The sequence below is a fragment of the Pinus tabuliformis genome, chromosome X (genome assembly GCF_031772625.1).
Source record: "Pinus tabuliformis cultivar Carrire ecotype Pingquan chromosome X, CPIR1, whole genome shotgun sequence".
Lineage (NCBI taxonomy): Eukaryota > Viridiplantae > Streptophyta > Pinopsida > Pinales > Pinaceae > Pinus > Pinus tabuliformis.
In genome coordinates, this window is record NC_142308.1 from 964904374 (window position 1) to 964917533 (window position 13160).

Below are 13160 nucleotides of genomic sequence, written 5' to 3' on the forward strand. Positions count from 1 at the left end.
TGCAGCATTCTCCACTAATCAAGACAGGTCTGGGATATAATGGAGAAACATCTCAAGCTTCTACCTCCAAAAGTTATCTTGATGCAGCAAAGAAGAGCGAGCAAAGGCCTAATAGAAATCATCAGGTAAATCAGGGACAGTTTACCTCAAGAACGAATAAAGACTATCAAGAAAATCAGGGACAAGCTACCTTAAGGACAAACAGAAGCTACAATCAGCCACAGGTAAAATCTTCCCAATTTGCCTCAAGAATGGATGTCAGTAGAAACTACAATCGATTGGATGATAGATTTGATAATCGGAGGAGTTTCTTCAATGGCCAATGTTTCTCTTGCCATAATTTTGGTCACAAAGCAGCTCAATGTGTTGCCTATAAGACAATCATGACTATAGAAGCTCAAAAACAAAGGAATATGAATGGAATCCCGAAAAGGACTTATAACAAATTTTCGGCCCTTGAAAATGAAGTTGAATGTTCTATTTGTAATAACTTTGGTCATGAAGATTCTGAATGCAGGAGCAGGTTTTGGAAGACAACTCAGAAGGAACACACCTCAAGTGCCAGAACATGGAGAATGAAGGAACGACAACCAAAAAGATGTGGGATAGCCTTCTATGTAGAAGGACAGGAAAATATATGGTATATTGACAGCGGATGTTCAAAGCATATGACAGGGGATAAAGAAAAACTTGAATCATATACTGCAGTAGAAAAGGGGAAGAAGGTGTCTCTTGGAAATGATACCCCTGCAGCCATAAAAGGAAAAGGCATTGCTCAGTTGAAAGAACAGGTCAAAGTTGGAAATGTGTTGTATGTTGATGGCTTGAAGCATAATCTACTAAGTGTTAGTCAGATGTGCGATCAAGGAACCGAGGTAATATTTCGATCAAATGAATGCAGTGTTCGTGATCTTGATACAGGAGAAACAGTGATCAAAGGTAGAAGAACTCCAAATAATCTATACATATTTGAAGAAGGACAACAACAATGCTATTTATGCAAGGATGATGAACACTGGTTATGGCACCGGAGGTTGGGGCATCTAAGCTTCTCACAAATAAGGAAAGCATGCAAATACCAGGCAGTTCGTGGTCTTCCAGATATCAAAATTCCAGACAACACCATATGCAAATCATGTCAGTTTGGTAAGCAAACTAGAACTAACTTTCCTGAGAAGGAAGGATCAGCTAGCAGGCCTCTTGAGCTAGTCCATACAGATGTATGTGGTCCATTTAGGACAAGGTCACCTCGAGGAGAAGAATACCTTATACTATTCATTGACGACTTCTCCAGGTTTGTTTGTTTAGGACTTATGAAGCACAAAGACGAAGCATTCGAAAAATTCAAATCCTTCAAAGACTTGGCTGAAAATGAATCAGATTACAAGATTAAGTGCCTCAGGTCCAACAGAGGTGGGGAATTTACCTCAAATGAATTTTTTGATTTCTGTGAAGAACATGGAATAAGAAGGGAATTCTCTACAGCTAGGACTCCTTAGCAAAATGGAGTGGTGGAAAGGATGAACAGAACAGTCCAACAAATGGCTTGTGCTATGCTTGATGAATCTGGAACTCCCACAACCTTTTGGGGTGAAGCTACATACGTAGCGGTTGTTATTCTCAGCAAAACCAATGTCCGAGTGAACATCACTCAAACTCCTCATGAGCTCTGGTATGGTGAAACTCCTTCGGTAAAGCATTACAAAATTTTTGGGAGCAAATGTTATATTAAGAATACTGATGAGCAGCTTGGCAAACTTGAACCTAGAGCAGATGAAGGCATTCTCCTTGGTTATTCTCCCTACAACAAAGCATATAAGTGTTACAATAAAAGGCTTGGAATAATTGTTGACAACATTGATGTAGTGGTTGATGAAAAGGGATACATCCCTAGGGAAGTGAATCATGAAAATATCAATGAGGATGAAGACTACTCTCTAAATCAGACAGATGATGAAGAAGAACCCCAAGAGGCACCAGAGGAATAGATAAGGATAGAAGAAAATACTCCATCCAGGTACGTTCAGAAGAATCATCCAGAATCTCAAATTTTGGGGCAGAAAGAAGCAGGTATACAAACAAGAAGAACAATAGCAGAAGCTTCAAGCTATTTGGCATTGCTCTCTTCCACTGAACCGCAAAATGTAAACGAAGCATGCAAAGATGAGTGTTGGGTTAAGGCAATGGATGAAGAGCTTGAACAGATCGAAAAGAATAACACTTGGGAGTTGGTTCCTAGACCAAAAGATAAAAATGTCATAGGAACAAAATGGATCTTCAAAAATAAGTTGAATGAGAATGGGGAAGTGATTAGAAACAAGGCCAGACTTGTTTGCAAAGGGTATGCTCAATAGGAAGGAATAGATTTTGAAGAAACTTTTTCTCCCGTTGCTAGACTTGAGGCCATCAGAATGTTCCTTGCTCTCTCTAGCTTCCAGAAGTTCAAAGTATTTCAAATGGACGTAAAATCAACCTTTCTGAATGGAGACTTAGAAGAAGAAGTGTACATAGAGAAACCAGATGGCTTTATCCTTGGGAATGATCCAAATATTGTATGTAGACTTAAAAAGGCTCTCTATGGGCTTAAACAAGCTCCAAGGGCTTGGCACTATCGTTTGGATAAATATCTTCATCAACAAGGTTTTTCAAAAGGATCAGCAGATAGCAATCTCTATATAAAAATTGAAAATAACAAATTGCTAATACTTGTTGTGTATGTAGATGATATTATCTTTGGAAGCAATGAAGAAGCTATGAGTCAAAGCTTTGCCTTGGTGATGCAGAAAGAATTCGAAATGTCCTTGCTTGGAGAACTGACATACTTTATTGGATTGCAAATCCAACAAAATGAAGGCGGTATCTTCTTGTCTCAAACCAAGTACCTCAAGAAGATTCTGAAGAAGTATGGCATGGAAGATTCAAAACCAGTATGTACCCCCATGGTTACAGGATGCAGCCTCAGTGCAAATGATGAATCAGCAGCAGTGCATCAATCAACCTATAGATCTATGATTGGAAGTCTTCTTTATTTGACAGGTACCTGACCAGACATCATGCATGCAGTAGGAATAGTTGGAAGATTTCAGGCAAATCCAAAGGAAACTCATCTTCAGGCAGTCAAGAGAATCTTCAAGTACCTTCAAGGAACTCAAAACTATGGCTTATGGTACCCTAGAGATACAAATCTCACACTTCATGCTTACACAAATGTAGATTGGGGCGGAAGCGTGGATGATAGGAAGAGCACAAGTGGTGGTGCATTCTTTATGGGTTCCAGATTAGTATCTTGGTTCAGCAAGAAACAGAGTTCGATTGCTTTATCTACAACTGAAGCGAAATATGTGGCTGCTGCATCTTGTTGCACTCAACTTCTTTGGATGATGCAAACCTTGCAGGATTTTCAAATCACATGTACTCCACCGATCTCCATCTTATGTGATAATACAAGTGCAATAAGCATTTCAAAGAATCCTGTTATACATTCAAAGACCAAGCACATACCTATCAAATATAACTTTCTTCGGGAACAAGTGCTTGAGCAAAAAGTCAAGTTGGAGTATGTTCCTTCTAAGGAACAAATTGTCGATATCCTCACCAAACCACTGCCCAGGGAAACTTTTGAATATCTCAGACAGAAGCTGGGAGTAGTTGATGCTTCATCCTGCTGTTGAAGCTTGTATGTATCAAAGAAAAGTTGGTGTACGCGAGTTGGATGAGGGGAATCCGCGTACATACGCCGATTTATGCAAGTGCGGTCGCGTATCTGGAGAAAATCAGCAATGACAGACTCTGGTTGAAGAGAGTCTGATATGGGTCTGTCAGAGACCATCAGGCACAGGTTCAGGGGGAGCAGATAATCTTCTAATAATGCATTGTTGGCATTACCTTAGAAGCTCTTGGTTCTAGTACTCAAGCTGTTTTTGGTTCAGGTGGATCAGCTGCAGAAAGGAGATCAAAAGGAGAACATGGTTGCTGATATATACAGTGATTGTCAGATGCTGTTGATAGTAGTTATTGATCATTTGCATAAGTCTTGATATTTCGTCTCTATGTCATGTATATTATTTTATCAAGGTCATGTAACGGCCTATTTTGGTTTCCCCACTATGCCTGGGATGATTGATGTGATTGGTTGTCATATGTAAAATTCTGATGTATCCCCACTTGGTTGGGTGATGGTTGTATGTATTGAGTCTTTTGGTGATAGGAAGGTCTTTTATGATGTATATGGTTCTTCTTGAAGAACATCTTTTTGTAGATCTTGCCTACAGTCAGGGGGAGCATGTTCAGTACAGCAGAGCAAATATATCAGCATGTACTCAGGAGGAGCATAGCCCTTTGCCCTTGATGACAAAGGGGGAGAATGACTTTAAGGATCGTGGGGTTGCCATCAAGTCCAAAGGGGAAGATTGTTGGCATTTTGGCACAGGTGTGGCCCTATGGTATAGGTGTTGTCCTTGATGGCAACTCATTTTGGTGTCAGACCTCAGTTCAGGCACTCAGAATGAAGGAAATCTTGTATACGCAGGTTCACCTTGCCGAAGACGCGTATACACGCGGGTTATACGTTCAGAAGTCGCGTATGCATATACACGCACTTTTATGCACAGAAAAGCACGTACATGGTGGGAAAATTATTTTTGGTCCATGGTTGTTAGTCCTTGGAATTTGAACCTATGGTTTTGGACCAAGGTATCTCGTCAGAAGTGTTAACCCTAGGTTTTGGGCCCTTGGTATTGGTTTATTATGGTTTTGGACCGTGGTATTGTGGAAGGCCTAAAACTATAAAAGAGGAAGGAGATCATGTGACAAGGAATCATCTGAATTATTATTGAATATCTGATAATGTACGAGATCTGAAATATTGGTGATTAGCATTGTGGAGCAGATCTGGATCTGAATGAAGGAGGAACCTTAGCGAAAAGAAGGATAAGTTCTATTGATGGGTCATAATCTCTTGGCTTGAATGATAATATCTTTGCATGATTTTGATCTGTTATATCTGGCACATGCGTGATCTATAAATCTAATAATCTGGGTTAATCAGTGCCTGAATACTTGAAAGAGTGAATTATGTTTGTAGATCTGTACGTAGGTTCAGTTCAGCTAAGGCGCGTATATACGCAAGTTCAGTGAAGGAAAACAGCGTATACACAGGTTGTTCCATATGCAGAAGCGTATGCATGCAGGTTTCAGGCCATTAAAGTAGCGTATACATTTTGAGTTGTGTTTTTGCTGCTTCTGTTTATTGCTGCAGTGTTCTGGGTCCAGTTTTGGTGTGTGGTACTGTTACTGTGATCTGGGTACAGTCGTCAGAGATGTGTTTATGTTGATTTAGTTTTGGTGAAAAGGTGATTGGTTGATGCAGAAATTCTTGATGGTTGATTGATGTTATTTGTGGATCCAGTCTGAAAATTTATGAAACGTGGTCCTTGAAAGAAAGAGAAGGTTGTAGCCTTCTGTAGGCGAGCACCTACATACTAGTATCTTGGCTAGTGCAAGAGCTAAGGGGGTTGTAGCTCCCTTCCAGGAGAAGCTGGAAAACGAGAGAGAGTTGTAGCTCTCTGCAGGTTGCACCAATACATTTGTAAAAAGAAGTTTCTAATTAAAGAAAAGATAGAGACGAATTGCAGTAGGTGGTTTTCACCCACATTTGGTTTCCACCTTATATCTTGTGTTCTGGTGTGCGATTGTCTTTCTGCTCTGCTTTACTATTTCTAGTTACTAGTTATTTGCTTCTGAATCATAGATTAATAACTGACATCTGAAAGATAAATCAAATTATAAGTCTGCTTTGTATACGCGGGTTTCTTTATCTATAGTTGCGTATATACGCGGTTTTTATTAAGAGAAGTAGCGTATGTCATCTGGAATTTGAAAAGGAAATATTTGACTTGATAATACTGATTCACCCACCCCCCCCCCCCTCTCAGTATTATTTCCAACACTTCATGGATGCTTTATTCCTCTCCTATATTTTGAAATGAAGATTCATCCCTAGTGACCATTCTAAATTGTGGACAAGGATTTAAGAAGATCCTTGTGGTGGTACACCCTCATTCTCTAAATGACTTCTTTAACATCATGTTCTGTATATCTTTGTTTTACAAATGGATTTTGTAGTTAATGAGTTTTTGTTAGTTGGTTGGGGGTTTTGTTTTAGGATCTATCTTTGTAATTTATGTCTAATGAAATAACTATAATGAAAAATGTTTTTTTTTTTTTTTGTGTTTTGTTTAAAGCTTCCTATTTTGACTAAATCTGAATGTGCTTCCCCGATAATGACGACAAAAATGTTAGGTCAATTTACTAAGTAAACTAACACAGGTGTTTTACTTGTCAATCCACGTTTATAGACTTAGAAGCACGTCCAAACTATATGGATTTCAGGTAAAGTCAATTTTGAAAGACAAGGCTCAAAGGTGAAAGGAAATGCATATTACAAATAATTTCCAAGTTTAAAGAAACTAAAATGTCTTTGATTCAAGATGCAGTAAGCGAAGGAAGAGGATCCCAACTTAGGAGGTCCTGGTTGTCCTTCTCCATAGTATTGTCCTCAAGAAGAGAAACTAAAGAGCAACAATTTGTGATGTGTAGAAAGCAAGAGAATATGCTCTAACTTAGGAGGTCTTGGTTGTCCTTCCTTATAGTTATACTCCAACAACATCACCATTGCATCAAGTCATAAAATGGAATTCAAGAAACAATTCAAGAAATGCAAAATGATGATTTTTAGTTGTGATTCATAATTTGATGGAAAGAGAATTTAAATTAAATCCTTGGTTGTCTTTTCGTACGCAAATTAGATTTTAAACCAAAATCATCCAAAAATCATACAAAAATCATAACACATCTAAGTAACTAAATCATAAAACTGAAACAAGAAATACGAAATCAAAACTATGCTAATTTATACAAGATTTAACCAAAGTGTACTTAGCTTGGTATGGGGGCTCTCCAACCTTGCCTTGTACACCTGAAGAACTCTTCAGCTAAAACTAACTTGATAAAACACTCACAACATGAACAACAATGGAATAATGGAACTGATTCTTTAAATTATCTCAAAACTCTCCAATAATCTCAATACAAATTACAGTAAAATTACATTTTGAATGGTTCATGAACTGTGTTTAAATAGGAAAATCATAAACAAACTTCGCTATAATGGCTCTAACAGTCTTATCTATCCTAATCCATCCATACAAGTCGAAATATTTCAAGTTTGGTTCACAAAATTAGGAAAATCGCACAAAATAAGAAATCTGCCCCTTTTTAATAGGGATTTCTGAATGACAGGTCAAGTTTGACCAGCATTGACCGGGCTCGTGTTTGGTTAGTTTGATGAAACCAATAGGTGTTCCTCCATTTGTGGTTCCCAATCTTTCCAAATATTTGCTCAGCTCTCGCCCATGTGTCCTGCACATATGACTTTAATAGAGATATTACAAGAATTTTTAATGCAGTCCAAATTTACTCTTAAAACCTAATTTTACAAAAAATTCTAAAAATTGAAAAACTTAATTTAGTTACCTAAATATGAAAAATAATAGTAAAATGAAGCATATGTAAGTGAAATACGATGGAATGTGGTTTTAAATGGATGGGTTTAGGATAGGCAAAAATGACCAAAATTGAGGGCCAACACAACATTTTTTTTCTCTTTAGCAACATAGCGGCTTGTTCTTTCCACTGGCAGCTCAACTCATTTTTTCCACTTCTAGGAAATCGAGGTTTGTTTTCTCTCCAGATTCAACAACTCTCAAATTCATTGAATCTACTGCTTAAAAAACTACTATGCCACTGGTTCATGTGTTGCTTACCTTGCTTACCTTGGCTTTAGCAGTGTAGGTGCAGGTGAAAGGAGTTGCTTAGCTATGCCACTAGTTCTGGTGTTGCTTACACTGCCTTTAGAAATTGAGAAAAAATCGTTGTCTACAAATCAATGTTGTCTTGTGTTATCTGGAGATGCATCGTAAATGAACTCGTATCAAATCAGAAAGGTACACGAGTTGGGAACAATCGTAATGCCTAATTTTGAAATAGATATTGTTTGATGCTCCATTTCCTTAGGAACAAGAACTCAATAGGAACTTTGTTTTGATATTGCTATCTGCAACTCTGTGTTGAGATTTCTATTTGCAGGGGAGTACACGAACAAATTCTGCTAACATTTTATGCCTACGTTAGAGCGGATTGAGTGGATCTTCTAGAGGGGAAAGAAAATAAGAGCAGGCTACATAACCGATATTTGTTTGGCTTTATGCATGGCTATATAGGTGGCAAGATGACAAGCTGAGGTGAATTAATAGGTGGCAGGTTGAGGTGATTTTTGAAATAAATTACATGTTTTCTTATGAAATGAAAACATTTACCCCCAACTAGTTGTTGTTTCTCAATTAGCATTTATTGCTTTTGATTGATGCTAACATTAGTTTCAACAATTTCAAAATGCTAATCAAATGGATAAATAATATATATATATATATATATATATATATATATATATATATATATATATATATAGATATATATATATATATATTTTGCCTCCCCACCTCAGGAAGAGACCAAATAAGATGGAGAAAGACAAAACTTTGCTTATTCGTGACTGTTCGTGACAAGCAGTAGCTGAACTAATGCGAAATGTTGCCATTTCGATTACCATAGCCCTAGTCGTGGCTCAGCAGGGAACTAATAAGGACGTTGAAAAGAACCACTAGAAGTGAGAAAATTTCATGCAACCATGTAATTATTAAACTATTTTCCTGCTTGCTTCATTTTCTCTTAGGGTTTGTTACTTTTATATTCTATTAAAAAATCAATGAAATTAACTATAAAAATAATTAATAGGAGATTTGCTATAAATTTTCAAGGATTTCATAAGATGTTTGATGACAAGAACTAATTCAGACTTATGCAGGAGCACAAGAAAATACATGTATACACTTTTTTTTGGTAGGTAAGCACCCATGAGGGATTTGAGCCGATGACCTATCGCAAGGAGTGCCTTAACAGTGCACCCATTCACCATCAATCCAAATCCCCGTGGGCTAATATATACACTTAAACATAGAGGTGCAACGGAAATAAAACTTCATTTCATTAATATCAAAGCACTAAAATATGCTTACATACAGAAATGGAGATAAACTAGCTCGGGCGATGGTAGCCTGTCTTTGCGAAGAGATGTCATAGTTACATGCCTATGAACTGTGTTATAATGAGGCTCAAGGGCCTTTTTTATTATTTAACAACAAGGGAAAACCATATAAAACCAAAACCCTAACCCCAGGAGATGGAACGCTAAGAGTTTGTGGGCCCCGTTGGGGTTAGTTGGGCAACAAATTTCTCGGGGTCGTAACTTGGTCATATTATCTCTGTTTGGTGTGTACAATACCTCGTTGGAAAGATCTCTCTAAGTACTATAGGATTTACCATAGACCCCTACTTACAACTACGGGCTTGCTACAGACCTAAAAAAACCATTTAGCGGATCAAAATTGCTTCGAAGGTTCATGATCTGAAAAACTACTAAAAATAGTAAATGCTGATATAAACAAGGAAACTTATGAAATCGACTCGAGGTCTAGGTGGAATAGGCAGGTTGCCACCAATATCCACTTGGATCAAGAACGCTGAAAAATGTGCTTTGTAGCACATATCCACCTCTAGAATAGGAGTGACTATGTAATAATCAATGCACACTTTTGAGCCATTATGAATCTTTGGAAATGATTTTGCGTTAGGAGGAATGGACATGAAGGGAATTAGAGAAATTTAGTCATATATTCATATATTGTTGATGAATTGTTGGTTATACTTTAATTTTTCTTTTTTTATTATCCTAAATTATAAACTAGGAGTAGGAACTAGAGTTGGTAAGGTTACTGGCTATCTCTCTTGCTATATATTAGGAAGAGACTAAGAATTAAGAGTAATAATTAGAGTTACCATAACAAGGAATTAGGAATATGGGATAAGAAATATTATGTACATTGGAAGAACCAAGATAACACCAAGAAGGGAATTTCCTTAGCCTAAGCCTCAACTTTAATGACAAAGTGTTATTAAATGCATAAATGGATTTAGTGTCCTGAAAAGCCCTTGTGGAAGTTAGTGTAAATCACAAGTCAGACTCGCAATTCCAATAAATCCCTACCATATTTGGGAAAAACTAAGCGAAAATGTTACCCGAGAAAAGGGAAAAAGATGCCTAGAATACATATTTCATTAAATTTTTATTAAATAGTGTATCTAGCATTTCAAAATAACAAAAAAAACTCAATTCTAGTGATATTCTTGTAATATTCTTTTGCAATTTTAATGAAATATGTGTTCTAGAGAAATGCATAAATGTTGAAGAGTTAAACTACACTGCAAACAATATGCACCCCACAACAATGCATTAAATGTTATATAAGTCTAAATATATATGGATATACACCATTTAATTCCAAGAATGTATATGCTAACCTATACAACATTTAATGTAATGCCATGGATTGTATATTGTTTACTAGTTGCAATAGCCTCTTCATTCAAATCTTTCTTTAATTCCATCAAAATTTCATTAATACAATTTTAGTTATATAAATATAATTCATAACAAAACATACTTAATTATAAGTGAAAGTGTGGTGGAATAATACAATTTGTTAATTGTGTTTTTTAATAAATCATATTTACTAATTTTTTTTAGGTGTGGTACTTGGGTAGATCCACCTAAAGAGATGACATCCCACTGGTTCATTAATAGAGCCCAACCCAAGGGCATTGAGGAGAATTGACCTCATAACCTCCAATTAGAAAAATGCTTTAATGAAAAGAAGTTAACCAATTAAGCAAACCATCAATTTAATAATAATTAACCATATTATTATAAATAAACTAATGAAAAATAATTCTTTAATTTCATAAAAAAACATAATTTAACAATAATTTTATATATATATACATATATTTTTAAATAATATTAAAAAATATAAAATTAAAATAAATAAACCTCATACCAAAATCTACAAAAACAAAAACTAACGAGTGATATCACAACTCTGAACTTAAATATAGAGATGAAATTCTTCGTTAGCGTTAACTCTAGTATGAAATGTGTTGAAATTTGTACACCAAACAAAATACATATTATATGTGAAGAATTGAACCACTGTTATATTCTCATGAAATAGTAAATCAGATTTTAGGAGAGCAACTTATGATATAAATAGTTTTTCCATGTAAATAAACTCACTGATGGAATAGGATTAGGATTATTACCAACTTAGTCATTAGTCATTAATTCGAAATGTTAGGAAGATGGCAATACTGATGTAATGAGATTATTACCAACTTAGTCATCAATTAAAGTTGTTGGGATTCAATTTAAAATTTGGAAAGTTAAAGTTGTTGGGATTCAATTTAAAATTTGGAAAGTTAAAGTTGTTGGGATTCAATTTAAAATTTGGAAAGTTAATTATTATCTTTAGAAACCAAAATGGAAAAAACATCATTTAATTGACTTTGAACCATCTTTAATTTCTTAGTAAATGTGTAGGCGACAATTGATTTCTATCTAGCTCTTTGATTCATTCACAATCTTCCCATAAGAATTCTCTAAATTATTTTTTTTAATACCTTACAAAAATATCATACAAACTTGGTGCGCCTAAATTTGTTGAAGAAATGGCTTTGCTGGGGTGAGATAAAATTTAGTAACTTTTTAATTTTGGAAGTCAGAGTTTATGTTATATATTTTGAAAGGGGTAATTTAATTGTTATTTTTTTGGGTTAAAAGGTATATGTAAATGAGGAAATTTAAAGTTAAAATTTTTTGTTACTCAAATTAATAAAAAAATAAAAATTTATAAGAATAATTAGATATGATTTTCTTTACTTGGTTTCAGATTTAAAAATAATAATTTATAGGAACAATTAGATGTTATCTTCTCCACTCCAATCCTTGGTGTTATAGTGGTAGCCACTAGGTTTGATCTTGGGCCTTTCACCCTGATTAAAAAATGAAATAAAATAAACATTTTCCTTTCAATAAGAACATTCATCTTGGTACCATTTTATAAATGTCACAAGGTCCAATTTAACAACATGTCTTCAAAGAATTGAAAGCAAATATTCATCTTGGTACCATTTTATAAATGTCACAAGGTCCAATTAAACAACATGTCTTCAAAGAATTGAAAGCAAATAATTAGACCACAAAACATGTGCCTTTACCACTTCTACTAAATTCCTTCAACATATATATTTTTTAAAACCTCTTTATTATTTAATTTTATTATATTTCATTTTTTTTTCATCTTAACAATTTTTTTCCTTCCTTCCTATATTTACATTACAATATTAATTAATAAATTTAATAAAATAAATATTAAATATTAAATTTTTTATATTATAAACCACCTCTCTTATCCCATCATCCACAATAATGTATCTTTCTTTCATTACCAAACAATTTAATCAATTTGCTAAATACTCTACAAAAACATGAACTCAAAACCAAATACCAAGTTGATATAACTTTTAACTATTTACCCATGATTTAATTATATAGTAATATCTGGTTAATTATAATCATAAATATAATTCTTCTCAAATTGAGAGTAGTTGGCTCATTGCAATAATTTGAGCATGTTCTCATGATACATACAGTTCCTACCTTAGAAGAAGAAGATCCAAGGCTTACAAGACCAGTAAAACCAAGATATGGTTATCTTGAAAAATCAAAAAGATTGATTCCCAACTGCAGATTTGGCCGAGTTCCGGAAGATTGTAAAAATCCTAGCACAACAAATATGCATAAGTTCTTTACGTTTATGGATGGTTGTCCAAAAAAAAAATCCCAGAAAAATGGATGAAAGCAATGTTGAATTGGGATATTTTCACAAACCCCAAAGCTAAAGAATTTGGAAGCAGTCATACTGTTCCTCAGAAAATAGCACTGTCTGTAGAATGGAAAAACCACATGGAATCCACTGATACTTGGATTTCTTTCTATACCTGGTTAGAAAGAAGACATATTGCTAATGTTTTAATGACTGACTCATCAGCGTCCTCTTCATCCCAACATCTCTGGCAAGCTCTAGATGGCCTTAAGGTTGTGACTCCAACCACATTTCCACCTTATAAAGGAATTGTGCTTGGAGAAG